Raw genomic sequence first — 12,216 nt, forward strand, 5'->3', positions numbered from 1 at the left:
TGGGGGGGATGTAGGTCTTGATGTTGGCCAGCACCAGTCTCTCAAAACACTTCATGATCACCGGCGTGAGAGCAACCGGCCTGTAGTCGTTCATACAGTTGATGGCAGAGGATTTGGGTACGGGGATGATGGTGGTTTCCTTGAGACAGGTCGGCACTGTCGCTTGCCTCAGTGACAAGTTAAAAATGTCAGCAAAGACTGCGGCAAGCTGGTCAGCACATGCCTTCAGTGCTCGGCCTGGAACACCGTCAGGCCCAGCTGCTTTGTTGCCATTGATGTTTTTTAGGACCTGTTTAAGGCTGCAGAGTGAGTCGACACTGATGGTCCCCCTCTGTTATGATGTTAATGTCCGGGCCTGCATTACTGCTATTCTCAAATCTAGCGAAGAATGCATTAAGCTGGTCTGGGAGGGTGGGGTCAGTCAAGGGGGGGGTACTGGGGATCGGTTTATAGTCTGAGAGATTCCTGATACCCTGCCACATATCACGGGAATTGTTGTTGTCAGTGAAATTAGCCTCAATACGTTTTTTGTATTGATTTTTTGCTTTTTTAATGCCTCTATTTAGGGCTGATCTGGCTCTACTATAAGCCTCCCTGTCCCCAGATCTAAAGGCTGTGTCCCGGGCTCTGAGCAGTATTCTCACCCCATTGTTGAACCATGGTTTCTGGTTGGGGAGTATTGTAATCTGCTTTTTTGGGCATACATTGTCAGTGCAAAAGTTAATGTAGGACAGTAGTGGAGGTGTACTGCTCGATGTCCTCATGTACAAAGAGCTCCCATGTTGTGTCCTCAAAGCAGTCCTGCAGGGCTGATGAAGCTTCCTCTGTCCAGGTCTGCACCATTTTTATTTGGGGCTTGGCTCTGCAGACGCGAGGCCTGTAAGTTGGAATGAGTACAACAGATAAATGGTCAGATTTTTTATCTGTTCCCAAGTTCCCCAGTTCAGCTGATGTATAGGCCCTATAGGCTCCAGGTATATTTGTGTATACTTGGTCCAGTATTTTGCGTCCTCTTGTCCCAATGTGAACATTTTTATAAAACTTAGGGAGGACAGTCTTAAGGTTTGTGTGATTAAAATCACCGGCCACGATAAAAAAGCTGTCCGGGTGTTTATTTTGTTGTGCGCTAATAGCAGCATGCAGTTTAGCCATAGCTATTTTTCCATTAGCACGGGGGTGAACGTAGACAGCCATAACAAAGGCTGCCGACATCTCCCTTGGCAGAAAGAATGGTCTGCATTTCAACAACAAAAACTCTAGGTCCGGGCAACAATGTTTTCCTATAACAGAAGTATCCGTGCACCAACTGTTATTTATATATATGCATACGCCTCCTGCTTTCCCCTTACCGGAGTCTGTTGTGCGGTCCGCTCGGTAGATAGTGTGGCCTGCTAGCTCCACCGCTACTTCGGGTGTGCTTTCCTTTATCCAGGTCTCCGTTATCACCATAACACAACTTTCAAGCCGGCTGTCCTTGTGTCCGTCTGTCATCCGTAGTCTGATGTCGTCCAATTTGTTGACCAAAGAGCGGGCGTTTGCAAGGAAGATACTGGGGACAGCGGGCTTGTACGGTACCGCTGCGAGTCTAGCCCGCACCCCTGCCCGCCTGCCTCTCTTCTGCTTCCTCTCGCATCGCCGCCTGTATATATATATATATATTTTAAAGCCAACATTTTTAACTTAAAATCTCATGCATGACTTGTAAAAGCTCCCCATGCAGGCCTGAATAAAGGTCGTTAAAGTATTATTTGTGTCATTCCCTTCATCATAGGCGCCGATCCTGTGGCACCCACAGGAAATGCCGAGCACCCACATGGAAAGTGCCCTTGATTCTACTGCTGATGCGCCCGTCGTGCAGGGCCAGACTAATTTGATAGCGAACTCCACCCAGCACACGCTGCACGGCACATCCTGTGTTGCAAAACAATGTGTCCCACCCACTGAAGTTAAAGCTTGAAAAAAAAGAAAAAAAAAACCTAGACAACAATAGATACTTGGGCTACCTGTCCATTGTCCAATCACCACAGTGTCCAGTCAGTGGAGCGACCCTCGCCCATAGGCATGAACATTTCTGTCTTTGTCTTCATGGGGCCGTCACCTGTACTCACCTGGCAGGTACAGTATAAAAGGCTTTGTCTTCATGGGGCCATCACCTGTACTCACCTGGCAGGTACAGTATAAAAGGCTTTGTCTTCATGGGGCCGTCACCTGTACTACAGTGTATAAAAGAGGCACAGAGAGCAGCTCTCCAGCGCTCATTATTGCACTACAAGATGAAGGCACCACCAGCAAAGAAGAGATTCATCCAGACGACGCTTCATTTCGCCGCCGCCAGCAAGACCTTGGTGCCGCCAGCGCCAGGTCCTGCCGAGGGGCTGCCGGCTAAGGACAGCACCGACAGAACCGACCCAGCGCCGACGCTGCACCGAGCACGGGCAGTGACCGGTCAGAGAAAGACTCAGGAGGAGATGATGGTAGCAGCAGCAGTGCCAATGAAGATGTGCAGAGTAAGAAAGGAGGAGGGCGGACGTATCAACCTACCTGGAAAGAGACATTCCCGTGGATAACGTATGAATCCACAAAAGACAAAGTGTTTTGTGAGGTTTGCACTAAAGGTATAAACATGGGTGTCCCGCAAGATTCCTTGAAAGTGTTTGTACATGATGGCTTTTCTAACTGGAAAAGGCTATTGAAAGATTCAAAATGCACGAAAAAGGCTACGTGCATCGGGCTGCGTTTGTGCTAACGGCAAAGGACAGCGTCAGCAGCACGCCCAGCCCCGCAGCTGCACCGAGCAGCACGCCCAGCCCCGCAGCTGCACCGAGCAGCACACCCAGCCCCGCTGCTGCACCGAGCACGGGCAGTGCCCGGTCAAACAAAGACTCAGGAGGAGATGATGGTAGCAGCAGCAGTGCCAGTGAAGATGTGCAGAGGAAGAAAGGAGGAGGGCGGACGTATCAACCTACCTGGAAGGGGAAATTCCTGTGGATAACGTATGAATCCACAAAAGACAAAGTGTTTTTTGAGGTTTGCACTAAAGCTAAAAACATGGGCGCCGCATTTGGATCAGCGCCCCATGGATCGGCGCCCCACTTCCATCCACTTCAGGACGTGATCAGCGTTCCTTGAAAGCGTTTGCACTCGATGGATTTTCCGGCTGGAGTAAAGCACTTGAAAGATTCAAAACCCATGAAAAAGGCGATGTGCATCGGGCTGCGTGTTGTTTTTATGTTTCCAGATGCTGGACAGAAGAACACATTTAAAATAGAAATATAAAATGTGCAAGGCTCCTGAAGCGAAAGTGTGGGCTATTTCATTATATTCCTCTGCTCCTTATTCTCATTAGTTAGGCTAAACCTTTGACCGCAAATCCAAAATATTGTGTGCGATTACATGCCTGTTGATATGGAGCTGAAATGTACATTTGGCTGAATGACTTTGACTGAGTGATCCTTTTAGCAATCATTGTAAAATCGTACCACTGTACTGTTTGCAAACTGTTAATAAAGTATTCAATCAATCAAAAAAAAAAATACTTTTTCTTTTTTGCCGCAGTGTTTGTTTGTGTTTGTATGTGTGTGTGTGTGAGGGGGGGGGGGCATTTTGAGAGAGAGATGAAACAGTACGACAAAAGTGTTGCAGATTAAACTTGTTCATAGATTTCAGAGATAGCTTCATAATCTTGCTTCATCTCAGCGTTGGATTCATGTTAATGTGTATTTTCAGACACAACTTGACCTTAGGCTCCGTAGGCCTACTTTCTGATACCCCCCCCCCCCCTCTCTACTCACCAAACCTCTTAGCATATCTACAGGCTTGTAGATCTGCTATTTTCAGCACACTTTTACCTTGTTTACTGTAAATCACTCTGGATTAAGAGATATTTTCACATAATGTTTGCCCCCAGAATAGGAACAATATAGCATTGAAGTGGTTAAAAGCAGTGACAGTCAATAAAACTGGTCTGGAAACCTCAGAACTGATTCAGTATTATGAGTATTAATGACGTCAACTTATATTGTTTTGAACTATTAACTGTATGGATGTCATGTGGACAACATTACAATAAAGCAGGGAGCTTTATAACAAAAATAGTGTTTTGTTTTGGTAGGTAATCATGTCTCATAAAGTTCTGCAGTGATGAATCTGAATGCAGAATACATCCAAAGATGTGAGAGAACTGGACACCCACCCATAAAGTAGTTCAATACAGAGAGCAAAACTTCCTCAATAATTCCTTGATGTAAAATAGAAACCAAAGAGGCTTATAATAACAGGCTATCTATTTGTAAAATATAGACCAGTTATAAGCCAGCTTTAGCCTAGCCGTTAGACGTATTTTAGACGTCTAATAGCCTGAAAAATGCTCAGTGGGGTTGCATTCCTTCATTTCATGAATGAAGTGTTGGTATAAGTGCCTTTTCAGCCTTCATTTGTTTAGAATTTAAGTGTAAATGTGCTTATAAAGACATGGACCTCCCTCAGGAAATATAGGAACCATGCTGTTATTTTTTTTGCACAATCATTCTATTCTTCCTGTACCTTCATTTTTTTGTTACTGTTTATTATTGCTGCGAAAATGTGTGAGGAACCAAAACATGCTGTTTACTCTTATATGCTTATAATGCAAGACAAGACAATAAAGATCGTGAATCTTGAATCCTGTGTGTGTGTGGGAAAGCGAACGAGAGTCACGTGCGACAACGATCTGCGCCTCATGCTGAACCAGATAGTAGACTATCAACTTAACGAGTTGAACGCCAGGTTCCAAAATGACACGGTTTCGTGAAATCAGCCCAACTTTTACTGACAACACCCCTCGGCAATGACGATCTAAAGGAAACGACCAGGAGTCTAAATCTCTCTGGCAGGGTTTTAGGTGTGCGAGTGACAGAAGCAGAGCTTTCCCAATGTGTGCAACATCTGGCCATGTTAGAAGAAAGCCGAGGAATGACCTTTGGGAGCCTAATGGAGGTTATGGACACGTGTAAAGAGGACCTTTTCCCAGGTGTCCATTCTTTCTTAAAGGCATTAGTTACAGTGCCAATGACAAGATGTACTGCCAAACGCCTATTCTCTAGCGTCAAAAGAATACAAACTGCAAGCAGAAGTACAGTGCTAAACAACCCGTGTCTCCTCGAGATCGAGAGAGATCTAACTGAAGCTTTGGACTACGATGCAATTATAGAGCTTTTCAAGAGCAAACCCGGTCGTCTCTGTATTCTACAGATATAATGTGTGAATATATGGATTCATCTGTGTAACAAAAACAAACATCATAGTCCCAGTGAGCCATAGTCGGCTATTAGACCTCCGCCTAAAACCGGGTTATAGCTGGTCTAAAAGTGATTTTTTTTTTTTGTCTAAAAATTCTACATTATAGACGTCATTTCAACGGTTGTAATCTAGACGCTCTATATATAAACGCTTAAAAAACAGCCGATCAATGTCTAGGTTAAGAATAGACGGTGAAAAAGACTTTCACTTTTAGACCAGTTATAAGCCGGCTTTAGCCTAGCCATTAGACGTATTTTAGACGTCTAATAGCCTGAAAAATGCTCAGTGGCGTTGCATTCCTTCATGTCATGAATTAAGTGTTGGTATAAGTGCCTTTTCAGCCTTCATTTGTTTAGAATTTAAGTGTAAATGTGCTTATAACTACATGGACCTCCCTCCCCAATCATTCTATTCTTCCTGTACCTTCATTTTTTTGTTACTGTTTATTATTGCTGCGAAAATGTGTGAGGAACCAAAACATGCTGTTTGCAATAATACGAGAGAGACTGCGGGTCTGTGTCTTATCCGTCCGCCATCTTTATTCAGAACTAACTGCGTGCCCCCAGGGGGCAGCCTTATCAATATCACAACACCTCCCCTCTTAAAAAAAACTAAATACAACAAAGTCTTGGGAGGAAATGGCTAACAATGCACTTATAGAAAAAAAATCTAATGTGAAAGAGAACAATGTTTTTATTTTTTTTTATTTTTTTACACACAATTAGTCCTCATACCTCGTTGGAGGTCTGATATTGCGTCCGCCTCGGGTGGTTTTAAGGGGTGTATGAGTGTTATTAGTGTCCTGTCTTGCTGACCTTTGTATTGGTCTTTCTGTTACCTCCTCTTGAGGTGTATTTTCGCCATCAATAGATGATGCTTCAGCAGTCTGCTCCTTCGTTCCTCCTGTTTTCATGAGATGTCTACGGTTGCGCCGCAGTTGACGTCCCTGGGCAGTCTCTATGACGTATGAGCGCGGTGTCCCGGCCACATCTTTGATCACAGCCGGGCCCCATTTCCCTGTGACATAGTCCTGGACCCTCACAGAGTCACCTTTGTGCAGAGGAGGCAGATCTTTTGCTGTCCTGTCGTAGTGAATTTTTTGCTTTTGTTTCTGTGCTTTAATCGTTTCCTGTACGTCCTGCGTTGTCTTGTGTATCATGGGTAGGAGCTGTTTGGTAGTGCATGGGATGAGTGCCTTCAGTCTTCGGCTCATCAGCATTTGAGCTGGAGAGCCACAGCTGCCTATGGGGGTGTTGCGGTATTCAAGAAACCCTATGTGCGGGTCAGAACCCTCCATGTCAGCTTTATCCAGAATGCGTTTAACGATCTGAACGCTCTTCTCCACCAGGCCGTTTGACTGAGGGTGCCCTGGTGATACGTGGAGTGCATGAAGCCCCACTCTCTGCTGAATCTCTTGTATTCTTGTGTGTATTGGGGACCGTTGTCCGATTTTATGAGATCCGGAATCCCATGTCTTGAAAGTATGATTTTTGTCTTTTGAACCACTGTCGCTGCTCTGGTGTCTGGCAGCTGTTCAACTTCCCAGTATCTGGAGTAATAATCCACAATTATCAGGTAATCATGACCATGCCATGCGAACAGGTCAGTCCCTAGAATCTGCCATGGGCGTTCTGGTGTCTCATGAGGCATCAGTGTCTCCTTTTGCTGTGCATTTCTGTGTGTGAGACAGATGCTGCATCTTGATACAACAGTCTCAATGTCTTTATTCATTCCTGGCCAGAACAGGAGCTCTCTTGCTCTAAGTTTACACTTTTCTATCCCAAAATGTCCAGCATGTATTGCCTTCAACATGTATTTTTGCAGTTTTTGTGGTATTATGATCTTGTCTCCTTTCATCATTAGTCCATCCACTTCACAGAGCTCATCTCTGTAGTTCCAGAATTGTCTTATTTTGACCGGGACCTCCTTTATGCCCTCCGGCCATCCATGTTTCACCATTGTTTTCAAGGTTGCCAGCATGTCATCTCTCAGTGTCTCATTGCGTATTGTGTGCATTTTGTCTTCGCTGACAGGCAGGTGACTGACAATGAGGTGAATCTGGGCACCCATGTCTCGTTCTAGTTTGTCATCTGGTTCTGAGTCATCGTCTGTGACCTTGAGAAACGCTCTAGACAACGTGTCAGCCACATACATTTCTTTCCCTGGTGTGTGGGTCACCTTCAGTTGGTATGGTTGTAGTTTGAGAAGCAACCTCTGTATCCTCGGAGAGGTGTTTCCTAGTGGTTTCTTGAATATGGAGACCAGTGGTTTGTGATCAGTTTCAATCTCTGTCTCCTTGACATATATGAATTGATGAAACTTTTGGCATCCAAAAACAATAGCAAGTGTTTCTTTTTCTATTTGGGCATAGTTAATTTGTGTCTTGGTGAGTGCCTTGGATGCGTATGCAACTGCTGCTCCGTTCTGCAGTAGGACAGCACCTAGGCCTGCCTTGGATGCATCCACTGACACTTTCACTGGTTGTGTGACATCATAATACCTGAGTGACATTTGTGCTCTGTCTATTAGAGTCTTTTTGATTTTGTGTACTGCTTCCTCATGTTTTTCATTCCAGTGCCATGCAATGTCCTTTTGTAGCAGCTCTCTGAGTGGTTCAGTAGTCGCTGAGAGATTTGGAACAAATTTGGCTTGGTACGTTATCATTCCTAGAAACCTCTCCAGAGCCCGCCTATCTGTAGGTGACTCCATCTCTGCAATTGCTTGGACCTTGCTGGGGTCTGGCTTCAAACCCTCCTGGCTGAGTGTGTGTCCAAGATATTTCACTTCCCTTATTCCAATCCTGCTTTTCTCTTTATTGAGCCTCAGATTCACATCTCTGGCTCTCTGGAGTACTCGTCTGAGCCTTCTGTCATGTTCCTCCTTGTCTTTTGCAAAAATGAGGAGATCATCTATGTAGGTGACGACTCCCTCAATATCTTCAAACAGCTGTGACACTCTCTTGTGAAATACTTCCTGTGCGCTGTTTATCCCAAATGGCAAGCGTAGATATTTGTATCTGCCGAATGGCGTGTTGAATGTCGTCAGGTTTGATGATTCCTCTGTGAGAGCTATTTGCCAGTATCCGCTGCTAGCATCTAGTGTGCTGAAGTATGATGCTCCAGCCAGCTTGCTCATTATTTCATCAACTGTTGGTATTTGAAAGTGCTGCCTGCAGATGGCAGTGTTGAGTTCCTTTGGGTCTAAGCATAGACGCAGCTTGCCATTAGGCTTTTCAACAGTCCCCATAGAGTTAACCCATTCTGTTGGGCCATCTACTTTTGTTATCACTTTCATTTTCTCCATTCTGTGTAGTTCATTTCTTAGTCTGTCGGTCAGTGTCACTGGTATTTTCCTGGGTGCGTGTATAACAGGCTTCACTTCTGGTTTAATGTGAATATGGTATGGCTCTGCCAGGCACCCTATTCCTTTGAACACATCTTTGTATTCCTCTATTATTGGGTGCTCTTCCTTTTCCTCAACACTTCTCACCAGTCTGACCACATCAAGCCTCTCACAGTCTTTCAGGCCCAGTATGGGCTCAGCAGTGGGCATGTCTACAATTGAGAATTCACACATGTAGGTCTTTCCCTTGCAAGTGCATGGCAGAGTGCATTTGCCCACAACAGACAGTTTGCTACCTCCATACCCAGTCAGGCGTTTTCTGTGCTGTCTGATATTAAATGGGCAACATTTTTGTATCATTCTGGCCTGCTGTTTTGAGATGGCATTTGTCTGTGCAGCCGTGTCTATTTTGAATTTCACTTTGTTGTCTTTAATGTCCAGTGTGACATACCATGCATTTTCCTCTGCACTGCTTGTAACCTCATCAATATTGATTGCTTCAATATTGAGATTGAAGTCATCATCTGAATCACTATCTTCCTGTATCTCCTGTACAACTCTGCTTCTGCAAACTTTTGCAAAGTGGTTTGCTTTGTTACATTTGGAGCACAATTTCCCATATGCAGGGCATCTGCGTCTGGCATGTGTCTGGCCACAGTATTTACAGTCCACCATGTACTCTCGTTCAGTGTAATCATTCCTCCTTTCACGTTGTGATCTTACTGTCGGAGCCTCTCTGCCTCTGGTGCTGTAGCGCCCTCTGCCTCTCTGCGCATGCGCGTCTTGTCCATGTGTTACTGCGTTTACGTTCTCAGTGTCAGTACTATCAGAGCGAGCACCACCAGTGGTGAAACTCTGCATCTGTTGTTGTGTGCACTCTGCAGCACGACACATGTCAATGCACTTTATCAAAGTTAGCTTGTCTTCTCTCAACAATCTTCTACGAGTGTCATTGTCTCTTATTCCTTCTATGATCCGATCTCTGATAATTCCATCCAATAAATCTCCATACTCACAGTTTTTTGACAAAATCCGTAGGTCTGTGACATACTGATCTATCGTCTCATCTGGTTTCTGAACCCGGTTGTTGAACACATGACGCTCGTATGTTGTGTTCTTCCTGGGTGTACAGTAGTCGTCAAACCTTTTGATGAGAGGTGCGATCTTATCCTTCTCTGCATCTACGAATGTGAACGTGTTATACAGCTCCTGTGCCTGCTCCCCGGCACAGTGAAGAAGCATGGCACATTGTAGTTTCTCAGCTTTTTTGTCCTTTTCGCTGGCACACATAAACAATTTGAAGCGTTGAATCCATCTTCTCCAGTTCTCTGCTGTGTTCCCGTCGAGACACAGTGTCTGTGGTGGTTTTAATGAGTCCATGTTTCTGTAAAATTGTCGTTTTTACTTCTGACACCATGCAATACTACGAGAGAGACCGGGTCTGTGTCTTATCCGTCCGCCATCTTTATTCAGAACTAACTGCGTGCCCCCAGGGGGCAGCCTTATCAATATCACAACACTGTTTACTCTTATATGCTTATAATGCAAGACAAGACAATAAAGATTGTGAATCTTGAATCCTGTGTGTGTGTCTTCGCTGCCACGTCCATAATATTCTGTAATGCATTTTCAATTGATTTTTTTTTACTTTACTGGAGTATTTCCAATTTTCAGTACTTTTACTCCTACTCCACTAGAACTCAGAGGCAAACTTTTTACTCCACTACAATCATATGAAAACTTGAGTTACTGTAAATGTAGTGTGGGGTGTTGAATGGTGCAAACTCAACCAAAGACTAAACTAAACACAGTGTTGCTGCCATCAGGGGAAGACAGAGAGAGACACACCCAGCCTTTTATAGAACATACTGGGGAACTCTGGCCAGGTGCTCCCAATGCACTTGATTGGCCCCCCAATTCCCCAACCTACAGGCCCTGTGACAGACACAAAGACACGAGAACACGAGACACAACACAGGCCCAGTAGGCCAGGCTACAGGGGCTGTGACGCCTGGTCCTCATGAGCTTTAGCAGGCTTACGGGTGTAGGAGTTGTATGTAGAGCCAGTGAACTTTCCTGCCCAAATCCACACACTTTACATAAGGAATGTTATAATTCAAACATTAGTTTATTCGGTAGGAAACTAGGAATCAACCATCTAAACGAGTTAATCAACACAACATGCAGCATGGATGAAGATGAAGATGATTGATTGACACATGAACACAGCATGCAGGCTGCACATGGATGTAAATAAAGATGCATCTTGTCCATAATGGAGCAGAGTGGTGTGATTCATTTACCACTCAGCCATTCTCTAGTCTACTGGATGGTCTCACAGCACCACCCAGTGGGCTGTGGAGGTACTGGCTCTTAATAACATTTTTACAAGCTTTTAACAAGCACTGACTCACGTGCCAATTAAGTATAATTAACAAGTTGACACATTGAGAGCATATGCAACATGCACATTTAAAGTAAGATTTCATTATTTGAATATTACTTTAAGCATTTTAAATGGCTGTTATTCGTTGAAGCAGAAAAAGTGTCACTTTAATGGTTTTATATATATCAGTATTATATTCATTTATTTCATATATCAGTGTTACATTTATTTCCAACCTCTGGTCTGGGGCCCACCAGGGGTCCACATGGACCCTTACAGGTCTAACTCTGAGAGACACATTGAACCATTCCTTTATCTTTGGACCCCGATACACACTGTAAAACCCTCAGTGTTTATTTAACTGTGAGACGGACAGTTCCATTTGATCCATTTCAAATAGAGTGAAAATAGCAGATCTACAAGCTCACAACCTGTCACATGCTACTTTGACTATTATTGATTTGTGTTGTTGTTGAAAATGTCTAAATTCCAATACAGTAATGTATTGATATAAAATGTAATTAGAATACTTAATATTTTTGAATGCATATACTTTTGAATACAAAAAAAAAGTTGTAACAGAGAGGTCCTCTGTTACCTATGTTTGCACTTCTCATTATTTATTGAATCGTGTTGCACAGCCTATTTGCACTTTATTAACTAATAATAATAATAATTCGCACAGCTACATTTTGCACAGTCATGATTTTATTTGTGAAATGTTTGGTGTTGATGAATCATGATGAGTAGAACCGTTCCTAAATGGTTTTGTTCTGAGGCAGAATAGACCATTATGCTCCACTGGTGTTCACAAGGGCTTTTTTATTTCCACCCAAGATAGACAACGTGAAAAACTGCAACATAAAACAAATAATATATTTTTTAACACAATGAATTATAAACGTCATGAAATATAAATGTCCATGTTGACAGTCATACTGTCATTTTAAGTGTCCATGAATTGTTTTTCCGTATTGATGAATGAACCATATTCCCATAAACATAAACACATAAACACACCTAATACAACTACAATGATGAAAATGTATACAAAGGAAACACAACAAAAGACATACCCGTGTGCGCCTTCTGCACAGAATATCTAGGAGGTTATAGGTTTGTAATGTTAGATGATAGAGGAAGAAAGAGCTCCTTCCCTCTTCAGAGACTCAGTAGTACTGATCACAGACATCTTAGGTATAACAGGTGAA

The 12,216-nt window shown here is 43.7% G+C and overlaps 1 protein-coding gene across 1 annotated transcript in view; it reads left to right on the forward strand.

Moving 5' to 3' along the window:
* The window catches only part of LOC308077758 (BRCA1-associated protein-like), an 801,007-nt gene that overhangs the window by 643,082 nt on the left and 145,709 nt on the right, over window positions 1-12,216 (forward strand). The gene's annotated exons all lie outside the window — the stretch shown is intronic.

This window comes from Gymnoscopelus braueri, assembly GCF_963280865.1.
Source record: "Gymnoscopelus braueri genome assembly, chromosome: 22".
Lineage (NCBI taxonomy): Eukaryota > Metazoa > Chordata > Actinopteri > Myctophiformes > Myctophidae > Gymnoscopelus > Gymnoscopelus braueri.